We start from the raw sequence: 27,710 nt of genomic DNA, 5'->3' as shown, positions 1-27,710 counted from the left end.
TAAGAAACTCTGGAAAGCCATATTTTGACTGAATACTTTAAGACTAAAGACAAAAACAGCTGTTTACTAACATTGTTCTCCAGTTGGTAATTTGTTCCTCACAGAGGTATGGATTAGAAAATCTAAAATGACTTTTTCGGATTTTAAATTTTTTTTAGATTTTAAAGGTATTGTGGATGTTTTTAAAGATATTTTGATTTATGTTTATATACTAGAGTTGAATTAACAAATAAATTTAGAAAATGAGAGTCAAGTTTCTTACTATCAGAAAGAAGTTACAAATAAGGGAGAAGATTAGAACTCTGTGGTGTTGGATTAAAATTGGAGATACAAGTACAAACTTTTAAAAATATATATACATGTAAATGATACAGAAATAAATTCTGATATATGTATATACATGAGCTAGTATCCATACATGTATTTCCTAGCTCTGTCTAATAAGAGAGACTAGAAAGAACTCCCGTAGTACTAAGCATAGCCATTACCCAAATCTCGGTTTCTAAATTCCATTCTCAAATAAAACAGGATTCCTTGTAGAAATAGCTGTGTTTTCTAGGGAAAACACAATATAAGCCTGCAGCATCAGAAAGAAAGGAGGTTAAAAAAAGAGAGAGATGGGAGAGTAACAAAGGAGCATAGGAGCCAGCCTGAAAAATGTTTCCAGTTGCAAAACTGAAACAGCATGGGTGACAAAATAAATAAATAGCATTGGATTATAACCAAATAATAAACATATATAAATCCATACTAATATAAATAAATAACTGAATAAATAAGAGAGAAATGACAGCTTTTCCTAAAATAACAAGTCCAATTAATAAATATGAAGGAATGAGGCAAATGGGAGTCATTAAAATACAAAAATAATTGCCACAAAATGGATGCTAAAATTAGTGGGTGAAAGTTAATGCAAAAAAAAGTATATTTGCATAAGATCAAAGCACTCCCCCAAAATATTTAGTAATAATAAAGTAATAATAAATATTTAGTAACAACGGTAGAGAATCCTAATACCAGCTTAACCTACTGACCAAGAGTAACATCACCAGTCATAGAACATACTGATATTATTTAATCCCTCATATGACATACTAAGAAGGGCACATTTCCTCTATGGCTTTCTTCCTGATAATGCATAGCCTTAATCTAATCATGAGAAATCATCAGACAAACCCAAATTGAGGCACGGTCTACAAAATAACTGACCAGTACCCTTTAAAAGTGTCAATGAAAGACAAAGATTCAGGAACTGCCAAAGATTGGAGGAGACTAAGGATACATGGCAACTAAATGTAATATGGGATCCTGAAACAACTAAAGGACATTAGTAGAAAAACTAGTAAAATCTGGAAAAGTTCTGTACTTTGGTTAATAGTAGTGTTCCAAGGTTAATTTCTTAGTTTTGATAAATGTTCTTTGGTATGTAAGATGGTATACATAAAGGGAATCTGAATGAAAGGTATACGAAAAATCTATGTACTATTTTTGCTGCTTCTTTAAGTCAGAAAAAGTTGATGCTAAAAGAAATGTAGATGCGCCATCATCTAGTGGCACTGAATGCTTCAGAGAAGTTTAAGGCCAGCCTAATTTTTGTCCCTTTTTAAGTAACCTGACTTATTTATTTTTCCTGCCTGGATGCTTTAAATCTATTTTCCTTTTTTTTGTGTGTGAAATTAACTAGGCCTTATATATTGTTAATTTTATTTCCTTTAGTACCAATAAAAATTTTTCCCCCAAATCTTATCTATTTTTATTTTTACTTTGACTTCTTGTTTTTTTGCCATACAAGTTGTAACCTAAGGCTGTCTACAATTTATTCATAGAGTCTATGCCTAACATCCTATTGAAGATATCACAGTGCATTCTAACATTTTTGTTTGTTCCCCATATTAAGCATTCTGTGGTATTTTTTTTTCAGAGTGATTTTCATTTTTCCTTAAGCTGAAGCATATTTCACAAGCACTATTTGGGTTCTTTGGATCATCATTCATCTTCAAGGTAGGAGAGCTCTATGTGGACCACTTCCATCATCTTGTGATTCGTGGAAAACTATGCACAACAGATTTATGATTGATTATGGAGTTAGGAGTTTTTATCAAGTTTAGTGTTTTTATAGTTATTTTTTTGGGTGGTTAGAAGAGGTTTTATTAAGGGCTGTTAGGTAGAGTGTATTTTAAATCGCAAGCTTCTATCCAAAATGTCTACATTTTTGAATTAATAATTTTAGCAGTATCTCCCAAAATATTTCTAGTGAGGAGGACTATTTGCATTGTGAGCATTATATCTAGAATTCCTATACTCCAAAATCAGAAGAAAAAAATGTGAAGCAATAGTTTATATTTCACAGGAAAATTAAAGCAAGAGATTTGGTATTTCTCCACAAAAAGGATTATGAAGTTAGTGGCCTGGAAACCAGTGAAACTGATTACAAAATGAATATTTAAAAGCCCCTCTGATTTAATGGGCTCTTCTATTTCCTTTATTCTTTACAAAGGCAAAGAGTCCTCAGTAAATATTGTTTTAAGGATTATCAGGCTTCATTTTTCAAATTTATCCAAAGGCCATAATTTAAACCATAATATTGGCTTTACAAATGTAAACAGTGATTGAACCTCTTTCCTTTGGCTAATAGGAATGCCAATGAAATTAGAGTCAATTAAATAATTGCTTTCTTAACCTAATGCATTACTGCTGTAAGACATGTCGTGGCACATCCAGCCAAGAGGATAGCTAGGAGAGAACAAAACTACATCATTATAAAGAGAATGCAAACCAATGCATTGTAAAATTTGATCCAATGAGAAGAGTAAAACATTTATTGCAATTTTCATGCATCGGTTTTGTACTTTATACTTTAGCCTTGACTAAAGATGGAAAAATCCTAAGAGATTTTAAAGGTTTTCATTTGATTTAGGCAATACTTAGTGTGGGACAAACTGTATCTCCAGGTTGGGCTTAACTTGACTTCTGTCATCCCTCTGCCTTCTGGACACCAGCTGTAGGAAACTGCAGCCTGAAGTCTAATTGCATCTCTTTAATGGTGACTCATCACTGTTGACAGAATGTTTAAACTTCTTATCAATATATATGAACCCCTTTGTGATTTGGTTCCTGCTCACATATCTATCCAGTCTCATCTTCTATCATACATCTTCCCCTTCAGGAAGACCATCAGGTCTCCCTGCAGACTCTGCTGCCTCATATTCACCCTTCTTGGTACATAACAGAGAATGGCTAATTAATCCCTGTGACTTATTGCTCTTTCAGGATAAAAGTTAAAATATTCCTTTGTTGGCCAAGTTTTCTCTATCAACCTCCAGTCTCCTCTGCTCTCCCCGGGGAGATTATCCCAATTTTTTCTTTATGCTAATACGGGGTATGTGATTTTACTTCTGATGTCACATGCATTGATAGATTATATGCAATTATTTTTTTAAACTTCTGAATCCCCTCTCATGTTTTTCTTTCCTTTTTTAAGGGAAGGAATGAATTTATTATCTCGATAATTTCAGAACATGGTGAAATACCTGGTAGTATAGCTCAACAAATATTTGGGGAATGAATAGGCAGGTAGCATACTGGTATCTCTAACGAGGTGTAGAACAGGTTCGCAGTAGTCACAGCCTTACTTGTAGCTCACCTCCCTGCTGCTCTGCCTCAAGTGTGCTTTTGGACCCGGGCACAGAGGAGCAAAGAGGAGAGTATTTTGTTTTGTTTGTTTCTGACCTAGGTTCAGGCTACACCAAAAGTATAGCCAAGCTGGCTCTTTGGGAAAGCTGTTATGGATATTAAGGATGGAAAGGACGAAGAGAGGAAGCAGGGAGCAAGGAAGGATTACTATGCATTGGGTTCTGTGTTATCTTTTCCATACATATTACTTAAATTAATCACAAAACAATAGCAGGTACACAAATAACATTGTTTCATTTTAACGTTGATGAAATGCTGTAGGAACTTGACCGTTGTTTATATCAATTGGTTATGTTATACATTGTTTTGCATAGTCACAGAACCTAATGACATTAACTGAGGACTTAACTGTATTCATAGTAAATATTGTTATATCTATTTTTATAGTTAAGGAAACTGGGCTCTTTATATAATTTGTACCAGGCCACACAGCTGGCCAGTGGACAAGCTAGAATTTAAATTTGGATCGGCTCTTTCAAAACTCAGTGTTCTAATTAGAATATGGAAGTTAAAGAACTTTTAGTTCTACAAAACTATAATGACCCATTTCGTGTGTATCCTAAACTTGATGCAACTTTGTTTTTCAACTTTAAACAATAGGATTCAGAAAATTTGCCTATTATATTTAGCATTCTTAGCTTTATTTAGTAGTCATTCATCTATTGAGCATTTTTGGACATTTATTTAAGGGCCAAGCACCAAGCTATACATGTGGAATGCAAGCATACCTAAGACACAGTCCCAATAAATATTTTTTTTGTCATTTTCTTAGAAGCATTCTCATTCTGGAAAGCCAAACTACTTGCCATGTCAGTTACGGTTTCTCTACTTTCTCTGTTGCCTTTGAACAAATTAACCACTCACACGAACATATACCTCATATTCCGTATATTAGAATATTCCGTATCTGTTTTCTGTTCTTAGTTTAAAAGGAAGGCTCAAGCTGTATCTTTTCTTTTTAATTTCCATTCCCCCATCCCATTCCCTTTGGCAACCATCAGTTTGTTCTCTATATCTTTGGGTCTATTTCTATTTTATTTTACTTATTCATTTATTTTGTGTTTTTAGATTCTACATAAAAGTGAGATCATATGGTATTTGTCTTTCTCCATCTGGCTTACTTCATTTAGCATAATACTCTCTAGGTCCATCCATGTTGTTGCAAGTGGTAAGATTTCATTATTTTTATTGCTTAATAATATTTCAGTGTGTGTGTGTGTGCATGTGTGTGTGTGTGTGTGTGTGTGTGTGAGACATTTTCTTTATCCATTCACCTATTGATGGACACCTAGGTTGTTTCCATATCTTGGTTATGTCTAGTAGTGTTGCAATGAACACAGGGGTATATATATAATTTCAAATTAGCGTTTTTGTCTTCTTTGGATGAATATCCAGAAGTGAAATTGCTGGATCATATGGCAGTTCTGTTTCTTCTTTTTTGAGGAATCTCCATACTGTTTTACAGTGCTGCACTCATTAATTTACATTCCCACCAAAAGTGTAAGAGGTTCCCTTTTCTCCATATTCTCACCAGTAGTTATTATTTGTTGATATATTGATGATAGCCATTCTGACAGGCGTGACATGATAGCTCATTATGATTTTCATTTCCTTGATGATTAGTGATGTTGAACATATTTTCATATGTCTATTGGCCATCTGTATGTCTTCTTGGGAGAAAAGTCTATTTAGGTCTCCAGCCTCATTTTTTAGATTGTTTGGTTTTTTGTGTTAAATTGTATGACTTCATTATGTATTTTGGATAGTAATCCCTTATCACATTTATCATTTACAAATATCTTCTCGCATTCAATAGGCTGTCTTTTAGTTTTGTTGATGGCCCCCTTTACTGTGCAAAAACTTTTTAATCTGATGTAGCCTTATTTGTTTTTCTTTTGTTTCCCTTGCTTGAGATATTTCCTAAAAGATACTGCTAAGAGCAATATCAGAGTTTACTGCTGGTGTCTCCTTCTAGGAGTTTTACGGTTTCAGGTCTAACATTTAAGTCTTTAATCCATTTTGAGTTTATTTTTCTATGTGGTGTAAAAAGTGGTCCAATTTCCACTAATTTCCATTTTTTTTTCATGTATCTGTCTAGTTTTGCCAACACCACTTATTGAAGAGACTGTCCTTACTCCACTGTATATCCTTGTTTCCTTTGTTGTAAATTAATTGACCTTAAAGCAATGATTTATTTCTGGGCTTCCTAATATTTTGTTGAGAATTTTTGCATCTATATACATCAAGGATATTGGCCTGTAATCTCTTCTCTTCTCTTTCTTTCTTTCTTTTGTTCTTTCTTTTCTTTCCTTCCTTCCTTCCTTCCTTCCTTCCTTCCTTCCTTCCTTCCTTCCTTCCTTCCTTCCTTCCTTCCTTCCTTCCTTCCTTTCTTTCTGTAGTAGCTTTATCTGGTTTTAATATCAGGGTAATGCTGGCTTCATAAAATGAGTTTGAAAATGTTCTTTCCTCTTCAAGTGTAAATCTTCTTTGAATGTTCGGGAAAATTCACCTGTGAAGCCATCTGGTCCTGGTCTTTTATTTCTGAGATTTATTATTATTATTATTATTATTATTATTATTGATTTGATTTCAATGAGAGTAATTGGCCTGTTTATATTTTATATTTCAGTCTTGGAGGGTTATATACTTCTAGAAATTTAGCCATTTCTTTTATTTGGCAAATTTGTTGCCACAAAATTGTTCGTAGTATTCTTAATGATTCTTTGTATTTCTGTGATGTCAGTTGTAAGCTTTCCTTTTTCATTTATGATTTTATTCAGGTTCTCTTTTTCTTGATGAGTTTGGCTAAAGGTTTGTTTATTTTATTTATTTTTTCAAAGTACCATCTCAGTTTTATTGATCTTTGCTATTGTTTTTTTTTTAAATTTCTATTTCATTTATTTCTCCTCTGATATTAACTATTTCTTTCCATTTACTTTTGGTTTTGTTTGTTCTTATTTTTTTAGTTCCTTTAGGTGTAAAATAAGATCGTTTATTTGGGATTTTTCTTGTTTCTTGAGATGGGTCTATATAGCTATATATTCTGGCCTTTAAGAATTGGTTTTGCTGCATCTCATTAATTTTGAAAAGTCACGTTTTCATTTTCATTATTTCAGAATAGTTTTTAATTTCTTATTTGATTTCCTCTTTGATCCATTGGTTGTTTAGTAGCATGTTGTTTAGGCTCTACATATTTGTGTTTTTTCCAGTGTTCTTCCTGTAGCTGATTTCTAGTTTCATGCCATTGTGGTCAGAAGAGATGCTTGATATGATTTCAGTCTTTTTGAATTTAAGGCTGTGTGTGTGTGTGTGTGTGTGTGTGTGTGTGTGGCCTATTATATGTTATATATCCTGGAAGAGGTTCCATGTGCATTTGAAAAAATTTATCCTGCAGTTTTTTGGTGAAATGTTCTGTAAATGTCTATCAAGTTAATCTGGTCTAATGTGACATTTAAGGCCATTATTTCCTTATTAATTTTCTGTCTGGATTATCTATCCACTGATGTGAGTGGGGTATCAAAATCTCCCACTATTATTATATTATTGTAGATTTCTCCCATCAGGTCCATTAATAATTGGTCTCTCTATATAGGTGCTCCTATGTAGAGTGCATAGATATTTACGATTATTATATTACGATTATTATATCCTCTTCTTGGACTGACCTCTTTATAATTATGTAATGTCCTTCTTTGTCTTTCTTTACATTTTTTGTTTTAAGATCTATTTTGTCTGAGATAAGTGTTGTTACTTCAGCTTTATTTTTGCCTTTATTTGCATGGAATAATTTTTTCCGTCCTTTCCCATTTAGTCTGTGTCTTACAATTTGAATTTAGCCTTTTGTAAGCAATATATAGATGGCTTATGTTCTTTAATCCATTCAGCCATTCTGTGTCTTTTTATTGGAGCATTTAATACATTTACATTTAAAGTAATTATTAATAAGTATCTACTTATTGCTATTTCGTTAGTTGTTTTGAGATTGTGTTCATAGTTGCCCTCTGTTCTTTCTTCTCCTGAGCTCTTCCCTTGTGGCTTACTGTTTTTCTTTAGTGTTTTCTTTACCTTACCTTCTCTTTGTTCTTTGTATATCTCTTGTAGGTTTTTGGTTTATGGTTACCCTGAGGTTTATGTATATCATTGATTATCTATAGTAGTCTGTTTTAAGGTAATAGACGTTTTAGTTTGAATATATTGTAAAAGGACTACAGTTTTACTCTTCCCCCTATGTTTTGTTATTGATGCCACATTTTTATATATTTTTTTTTTGTGTATCTCCTTATTGAGTTGAGTTTGATATTTTTTCCTTTTAATCTTTATAGTAGCTTTTTAAATGTCTTATTTTCTGTATTTATTGAATATTTGGCTTTACCTGTGAGGTTTTTTCCTTTCTCATATTTGTTTATTTCTGGTTATGGCCTTTCCTTCTCTACCTAAAGAGGACCCTTTAACATTTTTTGTAAGGCCAGTTTAATGGTGATGAGTCCTTTAGTTTTTCCTTGTCCAGGAACTCTATCTCTGCTCCAATTCTGAATGGTAACTTTGCTGGATAAATTATTCTAGGTTGTAGGTTTCTTTCAGCATCTTAAAGATGTTCTGCCACTGTCTTCTGGCCTGTAAAATTGTTGATGAGAAATTAGCTGATAGCCTTATAGGATTTCTTTTGCATGTAACTCCTTTTTCCGTGCTTCCTTTAACCTCCTTTAGCTTTTGCCATTTTAACTACAATATGTCTTGGTGAGTCTCTTTGAGTTCATCTTGTTTGAAACTCTGTGTACCATCTGGACCTGGATGACTGTTTCTCTTCCCAGGTTTTCAGCTATTATTTCTTTAAATTGCTTTGTCTCTTTCTTCTCTTTCTGGAATCCCCATAATGCAAATGTTTGAGTGCTCGATGTTATCCCAGAGATCCCTTAAATTATTCTCATTTTTTAAAATTCTTTTTTCTTTCTGATTGGCTGATTTCTACCAGTATGTTTTCCAGGCCACTCATCCATTCTTCTGGTTTAGCTAATCTACTCTTGATTCCTTCTAATGTGTTTTTCATTATTGTATTCTTTAGATAGCTTGGTTTTTTCTTATACTTTCTCTTTGTTGGTGTTTTCCCTAAGTTTCTCTTTTCCACTCTCAGGTTTAGTGAGTATCTTTATGCTTGGTTCTTTGAATTCTTTATCAGACAAATTATTTCCTTTTCTTTAGGATTTTTTTTTCCCTTGGGGATTTGTTGTTGTTGTTGTTCCATCATTTGAGAGATATTCTTCTATCTTTTTATTTTGTTTGACTTATCTTTTATTTTTTTACATGGATTAGACAAAATAGTTGTCTCTTCATCTTGTAAGAGTGGTCTTATGTCAAAGCAGGCTCTGTGTAGACTGCATATACACAGGTAGTAGGCCGGTAGTAGCCAAATGGGTCCCTAAGGCACCTGGGGCACTAGTCTGCTATGCTGGAGCAGCTCCAGGTGGGGAGGCCAGGTGCATGTGATAATGCTCTGTTGATCTTCTCAGCTTTCTTTGCTCAGGCTGAAATGGGCTCAGGTGATGAGTCCAGGAACATACTGTAGAAACCTGGCCAGCAGATCAGAACACCTAGAAAGAGCCTCCACCTACCCTGTGGAAGGAGATGGGGACATGACAATGGCACTCACCAACCTCTCCTACCTCAGAGAATTCCTGCAGCTCCTGCAGCTCTCCAGTCTTCTCCATACAGTCTCTCTCTTGTCTGCTGTATTGAAAGTGGTCCTGTGTAGAAGAACCCTCTGTGTAGGCTCTCTGTGCCAGTCATTTTCAGAAGGCATTGGAGCAAAGCAGGTCCTTAGGATACCTGGGGCACTAGTCTGCCAGGGCAGGAGCAGCTCTCTGGCAGAGCGGGTGGGGTGACACCCCATTGTTCCTGCTGGCTCCCTTCGTTTGCAGGCAAAAGTTTCCAGGCAGAGTAGCTGCGAATGCACTGCAGTGATCTTGCAGGTAGGCCAAAGCTCCAGATAGAGGCCCCCCCCACCCCCTTAGTCCTATCAAAGTGGGGGTGGAGCATGTGAACAGTGGTGGTCACTCCTCCGTCCCAGAGAATCCACACAGCTCCAGGAGGGCTCCCTCAGATTCCCAGACTTTTCTATCAGGTCCTTTTCTCTTGTTTGTCATTAGAAGCTGTTCATGCAGCACTGGGTTGTCTCAGAGGAATAATTGCTACTATCTACATGTATATTTGATTTTGCTCATGGGAGGAGGCTAGGTCAGTGTCCTCCAATGCCACTGCCATCTTGGACCTCTTTCCAATTCTCTATATATGCAAATATTTAAGAAATTTATTCACAAATTTTGTACTATTATATAAATTAAATTAGAGTAAAATTAATATTTTAAATTACTTATGTACATATATAGATGTACGTACATATGCATACAGTGTTTAGAAAGCATTAGACTTCAAATGCACAGGTGAGAGGAAACTTAAAACTTTGGTATCTATTTAAATCATCATTTTATCTTAAGTTTATACCTTCTGTACTTTGTCTTTAAAGGGTCCACAACTCAGATTTAAGTGATTTCCCAAATAAAAAACTGGCAGCTGGGTGTATCACTTATCTATTGTGTCTTAAGCTGCCCCCAAAACTTAGTGAATTAAAACAATACAATTTTATTTCTCACAGTTCTCTAGGAAGCTCTTCTGCTTGCCCTGCCTAGACTCATTCATGAGGCTGCTGTGAAGCTGGCAATCATCCGGGCAGGCGAGGCCTCTCCATCCACCTGATGGGTCTTGTATGCCAGACTTCTTCACCATATGATAGTTTTGGTGTTCCAAGAGGGCAGCCCTACTGCGCAGCTATTTATCAGTGTTTTACCCTCATCATATTTACTTATGTCTGTTGACCAAAGCAAGTCATGTGGTCGAGCCCAGAGTCAGTGTGGGATCCTCAGAGTTGTGATTTATTGGCAGGCTATTACTCTTAACAGTCTACTACACTGAGTGTCATTATAGCGTACTTAAAATTATATCTCATATACATTTATGGCTGAGGATATGCTCTAATTAGCTACACAAAGCCTTGAGGATTCTGAAAATTTATTGATGAGTAAATATCAACAGAATATAAAGTTGGGTTTAGAAATATATGTGTAGATTTAAGTGCTGCTCTGAATTTACAAGGAAACCACATATTAAACATTTCTCTTCTGTTGATTCCATATACCTTTAGATGCCCACCATGGGTTCTACCCACAGATACTGGATCAGATACCAAGGCCATTCCTTTATTTCAATTTTTTTTTTTTTTTTCAAATTCTAAGTCTCCGGAAGGACCTCTCCAGTACCCTGGTCTTATCTCGGCAATATTACTCAACAAGCTCTTCACTCACCACTGTGAGCTTGCCAATTCATAGATATGGAGCGTATGTTCTAGGCAAGAATAGACAGGTCAGAATCCATATAAATTCCTAATGCCATTTCTATTATGATTCTTAAAAGTAGAGCTTCCAAAGCATCTTTTTAAGGTATTGGCATAGAAAAGGTCATAGGAATTAAATTAGAAAATATGAGCCTTAGTCCTCTCATTCATCAAGTCAATTAATCACTGTATCTTAATTTTCTAATCTAGACAATGAAAATAATAGTAGCTACTGTATAACATTAGTTTGTGGATTAAATGATAAAATTAAATGAAGGGCTGCACAGCACTAGACAAATGTATTACAGGTCAATAATCCTTTACCTGAAACCATCAAGGTCATTTTTAGAATTCAGACTTTTTTAGTTTTCAGAAAGGTAATATAATGCATATTCTGTTTATCAAGTAACATTCCGAACAGAGTCCAGGGCAGTACCCTATAACCAAACACAATATATCTGGGATAAATCAAGACCATAAACTTATAAAGACTTTCGGCTTAAAAGCGTTTTGTATTTCGGAATTGCAGATAAGGGATGTGGGTCTCTATTTCATTTGCATGTAAGTTTAGTCCATTTTTAATTTTTTAAAAAATGCTACATAGCCTTTATAAGGACTGACTTTATATAGTATAGTATAGATAATTCCTGCTTTTGGTTTTATGGTTTTCTTTCCTTACTGGTGTCTCAATGACAATATTTATTGACCTTCGTAAAGTAGAGAATACTATTTACATTTAGAAGAAAAGAGGTAAGAGTAGATTTTCAGGACAAATGACAGTGATGTTGATATAAGCAAGGAATGCATGACAACATATAAGTTAGTCTGTAAGTGTTTAATTGATTATTTACAGGGTAAAAAGTAAGTTAAAAAATGTATGTGAAAAGTACATTGTAAAATTAGGAATACCATATACTATGTGCCCTGCACTGAATGTGACAATATGGGGAAACAGATTCAGTATAAGATCTAATCTCTGCCCTCAGGGACTGCATAATTCAGCATGGAGATAGAGCTAACATTTAAAAATGAAGGGATATTGAGAGCAAGGCGTTCTCCATTCCTAGAAATTGATAAAGGGCAGAGGGCAGTATGGACAGCAGCTGCCAGAAGAGCTTTTACAAAGGAAGTGGTACTTAAAGGTGCCGTCAGTTGGGATAGAGAAAAGATGGTTGAACAATAACGTCATGTTAAGCAAAGACATGGGGATAAGAACATATGTTCCAGAGGCAGAGCAGGACCAGTGTACACACAGCAAAAAATGACTCTGAAGTCATGAAGTACAGGCATTTGTGGAGGTATTTAAGAGTCTAGCAGGAGTAGTTTGGACTTGATGGGTCACACAATAGGAAATCACTGCAAATTCTTTAGCTGAGGAATTAAATCCAGAATTGGTATAAGTTTAGTACCAGTAAAATAGAAAAGTGAATCAGAATTGGGAGACACTGGAAACAAGGAGGCTGTTGAAATAATCCATGCAGACATGTAATAAGGGTAAGACTGGGGGGTGGGATGGGGTGGAGAGTTGTTGGATAGAAAGAAGGAAAAGTAACTTTGAAAAATCTGGTTAGAGGGCATGAAGACATGCAGCAAGGAAAACTGGCATTTTTCTTTTTTAGCCAGGCCAGATTCAGATTGGCAAACCTGTTGCTGGACTTAGGGACAGATAGTAGAAAGAGGAATCCACTGAGAGGAAAGAGAAAAAGATGAAAAACAAAGAAAATTGAGAACAGGGAGGTGTTTTTAAAAAAGCAAATTACAGGACCTAAACTTCCTCATACTTTACACTGATAATTTTGTCAGTAATATTAATGTTCAGAAATGATGGTGACTCCCAAGTCACCACAACATTCTCAGTCATCAAAGGAAACAAATCAGTCACAATGTATACACTAGGAAAATAAGACAGAACACTGTCATAACATATGTTACAAAGACTTTTCACCAAGTATTCAAAGAAAAGTCTGAAGAGTTACCCAGGGTTAACATGTTATTCAGAAAATGCAATTACTTAAAACATACCATTCCGAAGCGTGCAGGAGAAAGAGGTCTAAACCCCAGAATGGGAAGAGACTTTGAGGCATTGCTTTTAATTTGCAAGCATTCAGACCTTTCTAATTGATGAAATTTCACATTAATTGTCAGAAAGTTCTCCCTTATAAAATACTGATCTCTCATTAATTCATATCCATTATTAAAAATAACACTCTGAAACTGCTCAAAACGAGACCTGGTAAGTGATTTTGCATAGATGCAGAGTTGGTCAATGCTATTGAGAGCAAAGAGGCAAGAGAAAACTTTTTAGATGAGGTAACTCTTCAGTATCTTGATTGTGAAGGTACATTCAATTTAATTGTATAAAATTACCAAATTCATTAAAATGTATATTTAAAATTTCAAAATAAAGACTATCTCTCATGGTAGGTAAGAATCCCTTAAATATTTGAAAACACATCTTTTCATAATTAACCCTATTTATGTATTTGGATATTTAAGATGTAAATACTTAATCCAATATGTTCTAGTCAACTTCCTCAGCATAGAATAGCTAGAATTTTTTTCTTTTTAAAGAAAATAATTACTCAAAAACTTAAACATAATAAATAGGAAGCAAAATATAAAATAAGCAGATAATTCAATAGTTATTTAGATAACATCTCTTAGACCTCATCATTCATTTGAAAAGATAATCTTCAATAGATTGATTCTGCTTAGTTCCACAAATGCTCAGTTTTAGTCCTACAAATGCTCAGTTTTCTCTGTAGTAATATAGCATTAATTCATAAAATATGTGTTTGAGTTAAGAGACACTTCATGAGAGTGAATGGAAGCCAAAAAGAAGCAGTAAATTGGGCATTTGCATAACCATATTGGAAAGGTACCATTTTGGTTAATACAGTAACTTGCATTCTCTAGATGTTTTTTTTCTATGACATTTTTCTGTAATTAATATTAGTAGTTTCATATCAGGTTGATTAAAATGGCCACCAAAGTGGTTGAGTTTGGGTAAAAGCATTTAAAAAATGTACATAGACAGGCAGACAATAATATACTTCGCAATTGCCCTAATAATTATAAAAGCGCATCACATTGCCCTACCAATGCAGCATGATTTATAATCTCATTTAGTTGCATGTTTCCTATGAATCACCATCATCTACATTATCAGGGTTCTTAGGTGGAATTATTAGTCTAAAAACAAAGAAAAACACAAAAATATCACAGAATAACGCCTGTCTAATTATATCTTTTGGCACTAAAACCAAGGATATATTGAGCACTTTCTTAAAAGAGCAGTGTTTTGATCATCAAGGAGACTGGATGACTTTTAAAACTTTTAGCCAGTTTTAGGCTATCTTTGGCTTATTCTATAAAAAGAAAAGATCTAAATAGTTTTAAAAAACTTACATCCAGACCTTTTGACTAAACAATATTAGTAATCCTGTAGTTAAAAAAAAATAATAATACTAATCTTTAAAAATGAAAGGATATAGTACAGATTGAGACCTATGAATTATACCATTTGAATTCTTGGAATACTCCAGATGTAAAGTTTTTCTTTTTAAAAATGCCTTTTATAGAAGTATTATTTATATACAGTAAAATTCATGAATATTAAGTGAATAGTTTTAACAAATTTTGCTGATTTCAAAGAACTGAATTAAAATGATTTAACCTCCACAGTCAAGATACAAAAGAGTTTCCTCGCTCTCAAGTTTTCTCATGACTTATTGCTCTCAATAACATTTTCCAAATCTGGTTCTACACATCTACTTGATGTCATGTGTTTCTTCTACAATTTCATATTATTGGAATCACATACTACTGACTCTTTTGTTTTTAATTCTTTTACTTAACATGTTTTTGAGATTCATTTTGTGTTTTTTAATTATTAAGATTTTGTTCCTTTTTATTGCTGAGTAGTGTTTCATAGTAGGGATATACCACAGTTTGTTTATCCACTCAACAGTTGATGGATATTTGGGTGGCTTCTCTTTTTGGCTGTTTTGAAAATTGCTGTTATGAACATTTGCAACTATATCTTTGTAGGGACAAGTGTTTTTACTTCACTTGGGTAAAATACCTAAAAGTGAAATATCTGGGTTATGTGATGAATACATCTTTAACTTTATGAAGTACTGTCAGATTTTTTTCCAAAGCGGCTATACCATTTTTCATTTCTACCAGCAACGGAAGTTCCAGTTACTTTACATCTACACCTATTATTGTTAGTCCTATTAATTTTAACTATTCTAGGAGGTATGTTTTAGTATCTCACTATGGTTGTAATGTACATTTCCCTGATAACTACTGATGTTAAATATCTTTACCTATATTTATTGGTCATGTGTATATCATCTTTTGTGAAATGCTGTTTAAATCTTTCTTCCATTTCAAAAAACAGAACTGTTGGTCTTTTTCTTATTGAGTTGTAAGAGTTCTTTATATATCTTGGATTCAAGCTTTTTGTAAGAAATGTTTTGTGAAAATTTCCTTCTAGACTTTGCGTGACTTTTTATTTTCTTAACTACATCTTTTGGAAGGACAAAAGTTTTTAACCTTGAATGAGAGTCCATTTTAACTTTATTTCTTCTTTTATATTTTGTAATTATTATGTCCGGCTTCAAAAAGTTTTGCCTAACCTAGTGTCACAAAGATTTTTTCTCCTGTATTTTCTTCATAAGTTTAGTAGTATAAATTCTTATATTTAAGCCTAAGATTCATTTTGCATTAATCTTTGTGGTAGGTATAAAGTATTAATTAATCAAGCTATTATATTTCCCCATACAGATAGATAACTAGTTGTTCTAGTACTGTTTATTGAAGACGATTTTCTTCATTGAATTACTTTGGTATCTTTCTCAAAAGTAAATTGACCATGAAACTGTGGGTTAATTGCTAGACGATTATGATTTATTTCCATACATGCCTATTCTTATGCTAATTTTACACAGTCTTGATTTGTAGCTTTATAGTAAGTTTCCAAATTAGGTAAAATAACTCCTTCAGCATTCTCCTCCATTTTCAAAATTGTTCTGGCTATTCTGGACCCTTTAATTTTTAGTATAAATTTAAATCATGTTGTCAGTTTCTTCAAAGAATCATGTTTAAATTTGATTGGGATTGCATGGAATTTATAGATCAATTTGGGTAAAAATATCATCATAAAAATACTGAATCCTCAGTCCATGAACATAGTATCTCTTGTCAAGTATTTAGTTCTTTGCTTTCCCTTACTTTTCTTTTTTTTGCAGTGTTTTATAGTTTAAGTGTGTAGGTTTTGCAAATCTGTTAAATTTATTTCTGAGTATTTTTTATCCTTTCTTAAATGAAGCTTTAAAAAAACTTTCATTGTCAATTGTTGCTAATATATAGAAATGCCAGTTTTTATTTTGATTTTGTATCCTGAAATTTTCCTAAATTTATTCATAATTAATTTAATAGCTATTTTGTGGATTCCTGAGGGTTTTCTATTTTATCATCATGCAAATAAGGATAGCTTTTCCTCTCCTTTCCTCATTTGCATACCTTTTATTTTGCTTGTCTTATTGCAATGGATAGAACTTTCAGAAAATGTTAAATAAAAAACATCTTTGCCTTATTCCTGATCTTTGAGCATGATGTTAGCTCTAGGTAACATGTCCTAATATTACTTAATATGCCATTTTTTTCCTAGTCAGCAGAAAAAATATCAAATGCTAGTTTTCTTATTTAGTATAGATAGGAGTGAGATCTATGCAGAGGGGAGAAAGTAATGTTTTCCTTTCTTTTCTAATTTGAATTTTTTCATGTTTATCTTTGAAAGTACTCATTTCTGGTTGTCTTAACAATACATTTAAAAGTTGATGATTCAATATTGCATTTCATTTTTTAAAAATTTCAAATGATTTGTTTAACATCACATTTTTTTTTCTATAGAAAAAGAGCTGTCTTCAGGTAACTTGTTTGTACCTGATTATGTAGGAAAATCGAATCTCCAGCTGAAAATTTTAGCAGTAATTCAGTCTCCTTTAAAGTCAAAACAAAAATATCCTTGTGATTAAATTTAACTGTGGCATTGGGATACTACCTGATGCTTTTGATTCCATGAAAGTTGAATTTCATTCTAGAGAGAAAACATTTGGGTGATTAGGGGCAGGACTAAGCACCAATCCCCACAAAAACTGAATATAAAGTGAAACGATTCATCATGCAAAAAATAGCCTCCATAAAAATACAATTTCCTGAAAGGTAAATTATAAAAGTATAGATTTACCCAATCATTTTAAATACCATAATTATACAGGCTGCTCATCAAAAGACTTTTGAGACTCATTAAAATCATAAAACGATTCTAATTAAATCCATATTTAAATTAAGTTTCCAGAACTAACCTACATGGTACTTTAAATCAAACAAAAAAAGTTGTATAAAAGGTCCAATTATTGTAAGTTTTTGTAAGAATTAAAGCCTAATTACTCTTTGATTCAATTGCCCCCAAATGTAATCATCAATGGTTCTATTCAAAAGAATTAGCCTTCTGTACCCCAGATGCCAGTGGAGGGCCACAGCTCATCTTTGACACCAGCAAACCTATTCATCTGAAATCAGCATGACTGGAAACTTTATCTCCCCCCACACTGGGGATCCAAGCGGCCAGACCAAAAAAATGCGTATTTTAGAGGTAAATGTCTCATTGTCTGAAGAGGTCTCTATAGGATTAAATGGATCATGTTCATCAACAGATTTAGAAAATTCATCCTCAGAACAGGTTTTATAAACAGTGGTCATTTCGAAGTTTCCCAAGTTGATGGGGAAAAGATGCACAAAATTTGCAGCTCTAGAGAACTAGGCCTTCTAGAGGGACAGCACTAAGGCATTTACTTTTAACTCTGTGTAACTCTTCTTTATTAGTTAGCTACTTGAAATATTTTTTATTTTTGTTAGCCCAACTTCCCACAGGGAAGAAAATAAAAAAGCTCTATGACATTGCTGCCCCTTGTGTGTTCTCCGAAACTAATTAACCCTATGAAGCTATTAGGGCAGCATCACTTTTTTCTATGACATCACACTAGGTGAAGGTCACTTCTATAATATTCTTGGTTTCATTCATGTGGTACATTCTCCACAACATATAATTTATTGTAATTTCCCCAGTGCCCTGATAGCCAAATGATTAGTTATTATAATACATAACAAGTTCAGACATATCACATATGATTTATAGCCTCTATTGCTGATAATCTAATTTTCTTTGATGGTAAAAAGAAATTTACTATTTATGTTTCATAGATTGTTATTGTGAGGAAATGACTAGTTGAAGTATCTTTGTATGGACACTTGCTAATTGTACAACATCTGGAAGCTGAAGCATTCAAATGATTGGGATATATAGGCAGTTCTTTATCCAGTTCATGAGAACTTTTTCTGAACTACCCTTATGCGTGCTGGTGGCAGAATGTTTGTCCAGTGACAAGTTAAATTAGGCCGGGGCTACTGCCATCTATCCCACAGATGTCAGTATAAGAAATGGTGGTTCTGGGCAGATGGAGCTGAGATCAGGATCCAACTACAGTAAAATTTTTTCCCCACAGGAATGCTGTCTCTGACTTGGAAAACCCCAACTCTTTGTCATAAAACCTGTTTCCAGAGTTTTTAGATGTGGAATTGGCTTACCTGCATGCATATGCTTTTAGAGAAGGGATCTTAAATTCCTATAATAAAATTCCCTTCTGCCTCTCCTCATTACTATATTATCTTTATTTTTATTGTACTTAAATTATATTATATGAGTGCTAAGTTCAGGTGGTTATATTAAAATTGGTTTATATTCTAAAGCTCCATCCTCCCAGTTGATTTGAGGGGTTCATCTGAAGGGTGAGGTTAACACACACAGTCACCACAGAAAAGGACAGGTCTCAGAAAGGAAATCTAATCAGGCTTAGGTAGGTAAGAGAAGGGGTGGTCCATTCATCCTGCTCCTGACTGTGCAGAGGTAAAGACAAGAAAGGAGCTTCCAGGACCCAGAGGATGAGCCTCTTTGTCTGTATCAGGTATAAAATGGGATGGTACCTGTAACTTAGTGATCAGAATGCTGTATTGGTAAGCCACAGGGCAAATAATAATGACTATAAGTTATTTAGTACTTACTAAGAACTTGGTATGTGTTGACTCTTTCAATCTCCCAATTATGGAGTAGTAAATATTATACCCACATTTTATAGCTGAAGAACTAAGATTCAGTGAGGTTAGGTAATTTGTCCAAAGTCACATCTAGGAAATGGTAGAGCTGGGATTTGAGCCTTGCAGTCTGGCTCTAGTATTTGCACTCTACCATCGTGCACACTACTCTTTCAATTCTTTGTATTCTATGCTTATTTAATAGCAAATATTATATCAGACTTAAAATACTTATATCAGGCACTCATCTAAAAGCTCTACATATGTAGTCATGCACCACATAACAACATTTCAATCAGTGATGGTCCACTTATACAACAGTGGTCCCATAAGGTTATAAAGGAGCTGAAAAATCCCTATCACTAGTGACACTAGTGACACTAGCCATCATAATGTCCTAGTGCAAAGCACGCTCATGTGTTTGTGGTGATGCTGGTATACACAAACCCACAGCACTGCCAGAATGTTTGGTCAAGATGGGAGGGGTAGGTTAACTCTGAGTTCACCTCTTCCCACAACCACATCAAAACAACAACTTAATTATGGAAAAGTCATCATTGAGAACCACCTGAAGACTAGCTGAACAGATGTCCTACAACTAACAGTTTACAGAGGCCATGTCAAGATTAGTAGGAGGGGTAGAAACACGAAACAGCAGATTCCATACTCACAGTGTGCCAATTAAGAATTCAAGGGATATCTCAGCTGCAGAGGTCCCCTGAGGAGGTTGGGGTTCCAGCCACATACCAGGCTCCCCAGCCCAGAGCTCCAGTGACAGGGAGAGGAGTCCACATAATATCTTACTATGAAAACCAGTGGGGATTATGTTCAAGAAAGACAAAGGGCTACAGGAGTCCAAGACACACTCAGTTAAAGGGCCCACACAAAGACTGCCTCACTCTAAGCTCCTGCACAGGGGAAGCTGTTCAAAAAGCAACAGAGATATATGTGGAGGAACTAAATTGACTACTTTTAGGACAAGGCTTGCAAGGGCGGGGCTCAGGGCAACTCTGTCTGAGGATGAAAATTCTGATAAACACCATTATTCTTGTGTAGATCCCTTCTTCTACCTAGTCAGCCAGCACAAGTGGGTGCCAAATCTGCTCGCCATTAACCTGGCTAACACCATTGGCCCCACCCTGGTGATTCTCTGAGACTTCACCCCACCTAGTTTGCTTACCTAGCCAGAGCCTCTTCCAGTGGCTCACCCACACAAACAGCCTGCAGACTTTACATAAAACCTCTCAAAGGTCCACAAAACCCAGACAAATAGGTACCGGCCTCGGTATGAGTTCTAGCTCTTGCTAAGTGGCCCTAAGCCCAGCACAAGTATCGACCAGTCTCAGCTTGTATCATAACCTTCACTAGGTGGCTCAAGCCAGGCATAATTGGTGGCCAGTCTTGGCCTGATATGTAGCCTCAACTAAGAGGCCATAAGCGTGGGACAGGTGGGGGTTGGCCTCAGCTCTTATTGTGCTGCCCACTAGAAAGTCTCAAACCTAGCAGTCACCCTTGGTTAACAGCATTTTCTCTCCCAAGCACCTCCAAGTACAGAACAAGCAGCTACCAATGACAGGTCACTTTGTAGTACCTACCAAGTGGCTCCAAGCCTGACACAAGTACTAGTTAACCTTGACCTGTAATAGAGCCACTCCCAAATGCTTCTTGACACAGTGAGCTGGCTACAGACCACACCAGATCAACACCCAACCAACCCCACAAACAACACACCCAAAGTAAGCTAAAGCGACTCCCATTCTGTGGAGTCAGCCCCACACAACAGCTTTCCACTATAGTCATGACCAGCCCTCATAGCCAGTCAACCTGAGAGTAAAACCCACCAACACCAGGAAGACACACACAACCCACACCACTGGACCCCACGGTACACCTTCTACATAAGGACACTATGTCAAGATCTAAAGATATAGCAGATATACTTAAAACATAAAAATACACACAAGGAATCCACTCCGCCAAAATGAGAAGACAAAAAAAAAAAAAAAAACAAAAAAAAAAAACAATTACCCCAATTGAAGAACAGGACAAACTCTAGAAAAAGAACTAAACAAAACGGAGGCAAGCAATCTACCAGATACAGATTTTAAAACACTAGTTATAAGGCTGTTCAACGAACATAGGGGAAGAGTAGATGAACTCAGGAAGCACTTTGACAAAGAGAAACCATAAAAAATGTGATAGAAAACATAAGGAACAATTGAGAAATAAAGGATCTACTAGAGGGAATTAACAGCAGATTAATTGAAGCAGAGGATTGAATTAGCTATCTGGAAGACCAGGTAGTAGAAGAACAAAAACAAAAAAGAATCAAAAAATGGGGGTAGTTTAAGGGACCTCTGGGATAACATCAAACATACCAATATTTGTATCATAGATGTACCAGAAGAAGAGTGAGATCAAGGGACTGAAAATTTATTTGAAGAAATAATGACTGTAAACTTCCTTAACCTGGTGAAGGAACTAGACATCCAAGTCCAGGAAATGATGAAGCCAAAGAGGCCCACATCAAGACACATCGTTATTAAAATGCCAAAGTGTAAAGACAGAGAGAATATTAAAAGTAGCAAGAGAAAAGTAGTTAGTTATATACAAGGGAGTTCTCATAAGATTAACAACTGACTTCTCAGCAGAAACTTTCAGGCCAGAATGGAACGGCACAAAATAGTCAAAGTGATTACACCAAGATTACTCTATGCAGCAAGGTTATCATTTAGAATTGAAGGAGAGAGAGTTTCCCAGACAAGAAAAAGCTAAAGGAATTTATTTCCACTAAACCAATTTATAAGAAATGCTAAATATAAGTATAAAAAAAGAACAAAAATAAAAAGAAAATATAGGAAAGAAAAAAATTCTTGCTGGCAAAGACACTTGTAAAAACAGTGGATCGACCAACTGTAAAGCTAGTACAAAAGTTAAGAGAGAAAAGTAGGAAGATCATGTCTCATTACAATAATAAATTAAGTGATACACACAAAAATAATAAAAAATAATGACAAAAACAAACATGGAAGGGGTGAGTAAAGATTGTAGTTATTTTAGAATGTGTTTGAACTTAAGTGACCATCAATTTAAAATAGACTGCTATAAACATAGCTTGGTATATAAGAAATACATGGTAACAACAAACCAAAAATCTATAAGAGATTTACAAGAAACGAATAGAAAGTTTCCTAACATAAATACAGAAAGTTATCAACATACAAGAGAGTAAAGGAATAAGAAAGAAACAGAGAACTACAAAAATAATCAGAAAACAATAAAATGACAATAACTACATAGCTATCAGTAATTACTTTAAATGTAAATGGACTAAATGTTGCAATCAAAAGACATAGTGTGACTGTATAAAAAACCCGTACATATACTGCCTACGATAGACTCACTTCAGATTGAAAGACACACAGATGGAAAGCAAAGGGATAGAAAAAAAGATATTTCATGCAAATGGAAACAAAAAGAAAAGCTGGGTAGTACTTATATCAGACAAAATACATTTTATATCAGACAAAATACATTTTATAACAAAGGCTGTAACAAGAGACAAATAAGGGTTTTTCAGAATGTAAAGCGATCAGTTCAGCATGAGGATATAACTCTTAACAACACGTAGATGCCTAACATGCATAAAGAAAATATTGATGAACATAAAGGGAGAGACTGATAATAATACAATTATAGTAGGGGACTTTAACACCCCACTGACATCAATAGATAGATCATCCAGGCAGAAAATCAAGGAAACATTGACTTTATGTGACACATAGAACCGGATGAACTTAGTTGATAATTATTAGAACATTTCACCCAAAAGCACCAGAATATACATTCTTTCCAAGTTCATAGAGAACATTTTTCCAGGATAGACCACATGTTAGGCCACAGACCAAGTTCAGAACATTTAAGAATACTGAAATCATATCAAGCATCTTCTCTGATCACAATGGTATGAAACCAGAAATATATTACAAGAAAAAAACTGAAAACAAACAAACACATGGAGGCTAAATAACATGCAACAGTGAATAGGTTAACAAGCTCAGGAAGAGATAAAAAGTTGCTTTGAGACAAATAAAAATAAAACCCCAATGACTCAAAATCTATGAGTCAAAACGAAAGCAGTTCTAAAAGGGGAATTTATAGCAATACAGGCCTATCTCAAGAAACAAGGAAAATCTCAAATGAACAATTTAACCATATACCTAAAGGAACTAGAAAAAGAACAAAGTCCATAGTTAGTAGAAGGAAAGAAAAAATTAAGATCAGAGCAGAAATAAATGAAATAGAATCTAAAAAAGAAAATAGAAAAGATCAATGAAACCAAGAACTGGTTCTTTGAAAAGATAAAAAAAAAAAAAAAAAAAAAAAAGATAAATCCTCAGAAATGAAAGAGAAGTGATAACTGATACCACAGAAATACAAAGGATGATAAGAAAATTCTATGAACAACTATATGCCAACAAATTGAACAACCCAAAAGAAATGGACAAATTTCTAGAAATGTACAATCTTCCAAGGCTGAATCAGGAAGAAATAGAAAATCCGAATAGACCAGGAACTACTAATAAAACTGAATCAGGAATCAAAACATTCCCAACAAAATCTTGGACCAGATGCTTCACAGGTGAATTTTTCCAAACATTCAAAGAAGAATTAACACCTATCCTTCTCAAACTATACCAAAAAATTGAAGAGGAGCGAAGGCTCCCAAATTCATTTTAAAAGTCCAGCATTACTCTGATTCCAAAATCAGACAAAAACCCTACAAGAAAAAAAAAATTAGGCCAATATTCCTGATGAACTTAGATGTAAAAATCCTCAACAAAATTTTAGCAATCTGAATTCAACAATACATTAAAAAAATCATACACTGTGATTAAGTGAGATTTATTTCTGGGATGCAGGGTTGGTTCAATATCTGCAAATCAGTTAATGTGATACACCACATAAAAAAATGAACAAAAAATCATATGACCATATCAACAGAAATAGAAAAAGCATTTCACAAGATCCAGTACTCATTTACGATAAAAGCTCTAGTAAAGTTGAGATGAAACATACCTCAACTTAATAAATGCCATATAGTACAAACCCACCATTAACACACTCAATGGGGAAAACAGGAAAACATTTTCCTTAAGATCAGGAACAAGAAAAAGATGCCTACTATCACCACTTCTAGTCAACATATTGTTTGTCCTAGCCACAGCAATCAGAAAAAAAGAAAGAAAGAAATGCGTCCAGATTAGAAAGGGAGAGGTAAAACTCACTATTTGCAGATGACATACATATTTAGAAGCTGAAAGATTACATAAAAATAAACGTACACACAAAACCTTACGACTAATAAATGAATTCAGTAAAGCAGGACATAAATTTCAGAATTCAGTCATATTTTCATATACCAATAATAAACTATCAGAATTTAAGAAAACAATCTCATTTACCATCACATCGAAAATAATAAAACACCTAGAAATAAATTTAACCAAGGAGGTAAAAAGCTTGTACTGAGAAAACTATAAATTGGAAAAAGAAACTGAAGATTAAATAGAAGCATATATCATGCTCATGCATAGGAAGAATTAATATTCTTTAAATGTCCATATGACCCAAAGCAATCTATAGATTCAACGAAATGCCTATCAAAATACCAATGGCATTTTTCACAGTATGAGAATAAATAATTCTAAAATTTATATGGAACCACAACAAACCCTGAATAGTCAAAGCAATCTTGAGAGAGAAGAACAAAATTGGAGGTATCACACTACCTGATAATCAAACTTTACTACAAAGCTATAGTAATCCCAACAGCATGGTACTGGCATAAAAACAGACACATTTATCATTAGAACAAAACAGAGAATCCAGAATTAATCTATGCCTATATGGTCATTTAACAAAGGAATCTATGCCTATATGGTCTATAACAAAGGAAGCAAGAACATACAATGAGTTACAGACAGTCTATTTAATACATGGTGTTGGGAAAACTAGACAAATGCATGCAAAAAAATAAATAATAAAACTAGACCACTTTCTTACACCATAGACAAGAATAAACTCAAAATAGACTATAGATTTAAATATAAGACCTGGAACCATAAAGCTCCTAGAAAAAAATGTAAGCGGTAACCTTTGACATTACTCTCAGCAATGTTTTGGGCTTTTTATTTTTCGGATATGTCTCCTCAGGCAAAGGAAACAAAACCAAATGGGACTATATCAAACTAAAAAGTTTTACACAGCAAAAATTTTCATTGTCCATTGTTGCTAATATATAGAACTGCTAGTGGCTGCAGCATTTACCCTGAGATAACTTGCAGATTACAATCCTAACCTTACCGCCAAAGTTTGCCACAAAATATTTTGCTTTTATTATTATTTTCACATCACTCTAGTATATTGATCATCTTTGGAAACAAATGACATCATTCTACTTATAGCATTCTGTTTTTAGTAGTGGTATTTCCATTTACAAAATATAGTAATTCTCAATAGCTGAAAATGTCAAATCCTAGAAAATGTAGCATTCCCACGCATGATGTTAATTTAATATCATTCTCAAACAGTTGTTAGCCAAAGATTCACTTGATGAATCCGATTTATGTATACATTTCTGTTACATTAGGATTAGAGACAAGTTCTGTTTAGAAATAACTCCAAGAACAGTTTTTATATTTTCACATTGAAAACCAGTCAGATTTGCTTCAGCCTCAAAAATCATGTTTATGCAAAATTAAATTAAAGCTGGCAGCAAGCTGCACTTTTTTTTCTCTAAATGGGAAATGGGTTAAAATCACAATGAGAAATCACCTCACACCTGTCAGAATGGTTATTGTCAATGAATCAACAAACAAGTGCTGGTGAGGATGCAGAGAAAAGGGAACCCTTGTGCATTGAAGGTGGGATTGTATATTGGTGTAGCCACTGTGGAAAACAGCATGGAGGTTCCTAAGAAAATTAAAAATAGAATTAGCATAGGACCCAGCAATTCCACTTCTGGATATTTATCTGAAGAAACTTAATCATCTGCACAAGAGATCACAAAGGAAAGGCAAAACCATTAGAGGCAGGACAGCTGGGCAGTGTGTCTCCCCAGACAAAGGTTCTCCTTCCAGGGCTCACTATGGATATGCTTTCATTCTTCCAAGAGAAGCAGCAGCTGCTCATAGCAAGTCTACTCTCCCTATTCTCCCCAGGCTTCTCAGCGCCCTCTTTTGCTGAAGTCCATTCTTTTATTAGACTCCACACCACAAACTTAGCTTTTCTCCTAATACTCTGACCACCCTAATACTCTGACAGCCCCTCTTGGTGTGATTGAACTTCTGCTTTCCACCCTATTAGTGGATAATATCCCTGACAAATTCAGTCTTGAAAGGTTGGTACACTTCTCTCTCATTAAGAGCTCACTGCGTTTAACTATAACAATGAGGCCAATGACCTCCAAATCTGTAGCCTCTTCAGAATGTCTGACCCCCATCTCCAGCTATATGGGGTATATTCTCAGCCAAGCATCCTGTTACCTCAAATCCTAGGAATACAAAACGAAGTGAATTGTCTGTCTTCAAACCAGGCCCCCGTCATCCTCTCCTGCCACTGCCAGACCACAGCAGGATAACTGGAGCTGACTGGCTTCACCTCCTGCCTTGCCATCACTCACTTATGTCTCTGTTTCTACTCTTGTTTTACCTAGCAAGTTTTCACGGTCTCACTCCCTGCTACATGAATGTTTGTGTCCCCACAAAATTCATATGTTGAAACTTAATCCTCCCACATGATGGTATTTGGAGGTAGGAACTATGGGAGCTGCTTAGGTCATAAGGCAGAGCCCTCATAAACAGGATTAATGCCTTATAAAAGAGACCCCAGTGAAACTCCCTTGTCCCTTCCACTGTGTAAGGGCACAACCAAAAGACAGCTGTCGGTGAACCGGGAAACGAGTTTACACCAGATTCCAAATCTTCTGGTGCTGTGATCTTGGACTTCTCAGCCTCCAGAACTGTGAGAAATAAATTATTGTTGTTTATTAGCCACACAGTTTGTGCTATTGTGTTACAGCAGCCCAAATGGACTAAGTAAGACATTCTCTTACTCCTCCCCATATTTCTAAACCCTTATTAAATTTTTACAAAATCTTCTCTGATTACTTCAGCTCTCGGTGACTGGTGACTCTTTCATATTTAATGTCTAAATCACAAAATATAACATTTAATCAATTCTATCTTGTATTTTTGTTTGTTTGTTTGTTTTTGCCATATTTTCATCTTTGTCCTAAGCTAATCTTAAGCTGGTATATATTATAGGTCAGGCACTGAGGTACTGCCCGTACATCATTCTATCAAATCCTCATGATAACTCAATTGGGTCTCATTGTATTCTCCAGATTAGAGATTAAAATGCTGAAATTCAGAGAGATGAAATGACTTACTTAAAGTCATGGAGCAAATAA

At 34.8% G+C, this 27,710-nt stretch overlaps 1 protein-coding gene across 2 annotated transcripts in view; it reads right to left on the bottom strand.

Annotated features, from left to right (window-relative positions):
- KIAA0825 (KIAA0825 ortholog) overlaps window positions 1-27,710 on the bottom strand; it is a 352,289-nt gene that overhangs the window by 21,753 nt on the left and 302,826 nt on the right. The gene's annotated exons all lie outside the window — the stretch shown is intronic.

Source organism: Rousettus aegyptiacus, unplaced genomic scaffold, assembly GCF_014176215.1.
Source record: "Rousettus aegyptiacus isolate mRouAeg1 unplaced genomic scaffold, mRouAeg1.p scaffold_m13_p_8, whole genome shotgun sequence".
Taxonomy (NCBI): Eukaryota; Metazoa; Chordata; class Mammalia; order Chiroptera; family Pteropodidae; genus Rousettus; species Rousettus aegyptiacus.
The sequence above is the reverse complement of the archived record's forward strand: the minus strand, read 5'-3'. Positions and strand labels throughout refer to the sequence as shown.